This window comes from Cyprinus carpio, chromosome A6 (assembly GCF_018340385.1).
Source record: "Cyprinus carpio isolate SPL01 chromosome A6, ASM1834038v1, whole genome shotgun sequence".
In the NCBI taxonomy this organism is placed as follows: Eukaryota; Metazoa; Chordata; class Actinopteri; order Cypriniformes; family Cyprinidae; genus Cyprinus; species Cyprinus carpio.
Window position 1 is genome coordinate 11,190,096 of NC_056577.1, and position 3,817 is coordinate 11,193,912.

The following is a 3,817-nucleotide window of genomic DNA, read 5'->3' on the forward strand; positions in this document are numbered from 1 at the left end:
ATGCATAAAATGTATTAAAATAGATATTTAATTTCATAAAGTACAATTTGATTTCAAAATGAACCCAAATTTTTTTGCATTTTGTGTTTTTCAGTTGAATAAAAGACCATTTTCCCTATTTATTTCGTCATTGAGCATGTCTTTAAAAAAAAGTCTAAAAATCTCGTCTTGTCTCATTCTCGTGAACCCAGTCTCGTGTCTCGTCTCCTGGGATAAGGGTCTCGTCACACCCCTAGTAGCCAGACCAAGAGATACAATAGATTTCTTTTGCATATCTGACAGTGTAACATTAAGCATAATTATTTCAAATGATTTAAACCTGTATCCTGTTTTCTGGGTAACACTGAGAATATCACTATATATTGTTGCAACACCTCCCCCACGACCAGTCTGACGGGGCTCATGTTTATAACAGTAGTTTGATGGAGTAGACTCATTTAGACCAATATAATCATTTGGTTTTAGCCAGGTTTCAGTCAAGCAGAGTACATCAAAACTATTATCTGTGATCATTTCATTTACAATAACTGCTTTGGGTGTGTGTGCACTTTGGATGGGTTAAATGCAAATTCAATCCTTGATTCAAATTTCTCATAAGCTTAATTGATTAGGTCTAAAGAGAGAAGAATTAATTACTTTTTTTGTTTGAAGACTACATATAATGACTAAAAGTTGAAAAAAATGCAATGACTTTTCATAGACTAAAACTATGAAAGACACAAAAGACTAAAATGTGACTAAGACTATTAACCATTTTCGTCTCAACATAGACTAATGCTAAATCAAAAATGCCTGTCAAAATTAACACTGGAACAGTTACAGTCTTTATTGATTGGACAGCGCAAGTACTTCTATTTAAGTGGGTAGAACAAAAGCCATCATAGCAGTTATTTGAGAATTGGCTTACTAGTCAATGGAGTGTAGAGTCCTGGAGATGTTGACCGACAGCAGTTCTGCTCCGACTCTGCTGGGGTGCAGGCCATCAGCGCGAAAAAGCCTAGGACGCTCCCAGAAAAGATTCCAATTATTAACAAAGACCAGTTTCTGTTCTTTACACCATGACAATAACCATTCATTTAGAGCAAAAAATCTACTGAACCTTTCGTGTCCTCATCTATACATGAGAAGAGGTGCTGAGATGATGATCATCGTGCAGGCGATATGCTGCGCACCGTCTCGATCAGGCTCCTGAAGTCCCTCTTTAGTGTCTGCGTCTGCCGCAGCTTGGTATCGTTAACCCCGGTGTGAAGCACGACCGCTCCGATGCTCTCGTCACCCTTCAGGATCACGGGTATCTGCGCAGAAATATCAAGAACACGAGCACCAGGGAAACAGTGAGTGTGCACATTACCTTCAGCTAACATAGCACGAACGTGCCGGATAATGGAGTCTCTGATGAACACAGAGTCGTGTTCTGTCTCGTGAAGTGGAGCAAATCGGTTTCCAGTGGAGTTCCTGAAGACAGGAGGCGGCGGGGGGAGAGAGGTTGTCGCCCAGGACCTGGCTCATGTCTTACGCTGTGGCACGGGGTGAAGGACATCTGGGAAGATTGTGTCCTGGGTACACCGGGCCTGTGCAGAGAACCACACAGAGTAGAGGTGGTGGGAGAGTTAGCAGCGTGCTGTATACTTACACCGGACTTATGAGCATCAACCCCTGAATGTTTCCATCACGGCTCTCCGCTCTCTCAGCTGAGCCTGCTTCTCCACGAGGTCACGGATCTGCTTCTCCACGGCCTCCAGCTCCTTATTAGAAATAAACAAACTAGAGAATAAGGGAAAATACAAAATAAAAAATACAAAAAAAATCTTAAGATACCAGAATTTGTTTACAATGAACAATCAAAACGTGTTTGAAACAGTGGTTTGAAATAGTTTCAGCCCATTTTAGACTGTGTGCAAGTGACGTCACTGACAGACTCTACAGTGCAGACTTTCAGGTTAAATTACAGCTTACTTCCATTTATCTATTGACAAATTATCAGCAAAACATTTACAAAGCTATCAAAACCGCCCCTTTACACATAAGATGTGATTAAAAGCCCAAACTTTCATTAATAAGAGCTCAAATCAATTATGCTATAGTTTTGTTTCTACGCTAGCGTAATATTTGCTAACAAACATTTCAGATAATTAAGGTATAAATATTAACAAAAGTACTTAAAGTAGACTGTGGATGATATTAACATGTGTTACTTAACCGATCTGTCGCAGTTGTTGAACTTTTCTTTGGTATAAATGACTAGAAACAGAGAAAGAGTCAGACGCGTCCTCTCCTCTCTAGCAGCTGATGTGTCCGCGGTTGCCATGGTAACTCTCAACGGCTAGTAAAAAACAATAATATTAAAAAATGGTTTTAGCGTCTTTACAGAGTTCAAGACTTTTGTTTTTACAAAGCTATCAAAACTGCTCCTTTAGGCATAAGATGTCATTAAAAGCCCAAACTTTCATTAATAAGAGCTCAAATCAATTATGCTATAGTTTTGTTTCTACGCTAGCGTAATGTTTGCTAGCAGACATTTCAGATAATTAAGGAAATATACCATAATCACAGAGGTATAAATATGAACAAAAGTACATAGAGTGTGGATGATATTAACATGTGTTACTTAAGCAATCATTCCCGATTCGCGAACGAATCGTTCGATTAAACCACTACAAACAGAGAAAGTGTCAGAGGAGTCCTCTCCTCTCCAGCAGCTGATGTGTCCGCGGTTGCCATGGTAACTCTCAACGGCTAGTAAGCTAATAAAAACAATAATATTAAAAAGGGTTTTAGCGTCTTGACAGAGTTCAAGACTTTTGTTTTTACTTTGTTTTATCAACCTATTTATTTACTATAAATTGTAAGACTCACCTCAGAAAAGCTAATTCTCCTGTCAGACACAGTTGAAGTGAAAAGTGCCTCAAACAAACGCGCTGTCCTCCTGATACAGTATCTGCGGCAGATGAGATGGTGTAGCCAGTCTGTGTCATTATTTCACGTTCATAACTCCTTACGAAATAGAAAGTTTCACAAAATGTATTTCCTTTCTTGTTAATACTGTGCGCGCGGTGTGTCAGCTGTGGAAGCGCGCGCGCTGTATGTCACGTCACTATATATTAAAACATGTCCATATTCTGACTTGGTGAAAAGAAACACATTTTATCTTTAAGGAACGTTTAATCTTGTGTCTGAAGTTTAATTACACTTTTTATCACTATACTCAGAGAGCATATAAAGCACGTACAAAAGTTATGGTAATGAAATTACGTGCATACGACGTTGTAGTTACGTTGCCAGTAAGTCATGAAGTTACCAATATATAACGAATAGAGAACCTATCTGGGACGTTCTTGGTTATCTGGTCACGTTGGAAGGACGTACTGACGACGTTGTGAGTTGGTAATGGGATGGTAACAAAATTACAGTCATGCGACGTCGTAGTTACGTTGTCAATTGGTAAGTCACGGAATTACCAATAATTACCAATACGTTACGTAACTGTTACGTCGTGTGTTAGCAGGGATGGTGTGTAATCCGTGTACTGAATTTAGTCATCCAGTGTGTAACAAACGTTATAGTCACGGGGAAGAATGAGGCGGGAACCGGCGAACATTCAAACAAAACTTTAATAATAAAATATACCTAAAAGACCGCGACAGCCCCTACTCGTGGACGACTGTCGCACACAAACAGAACCAAAACACAAAATAAAGTCCGAGCCAGCTGGTCCTCTATCGTCCAACACTGTCATCAGTCCCTCCTTCGCGGGACTCGTTACCGGTGAATGGCGCAGGTGCTCCACCGGCCTCGCTCCGTTCCCACGGCTCTCACA

The 3,817-nt window shown here is 40.1% G+C and overlaps 1 long non-coding RNA gene across 1 annotated transcript; it reads right to left on the minus strand.

Moving 5' to 3' along the window:
• Nucleotides 1–963: 963 nt before the first annotated feature.
• On the minus strand, nucleotides 964–2,566 carry LOC122145281. Its single transcript, XR_006160228.1, has 3 exons — nucleotides 2,201–2,566; nucleotides 1,100–1,764; nucleotides 964–997 (listed from the first exon to the last, which is right to left on the minus strand). It is a non-coding gene; the product is annotated as an uncharacterized LOC122145281 (long non-coding RNA).
• Between the last annotated feature and the right edge of the window lie 1,251 nt (nucleotides 2,567–3,817).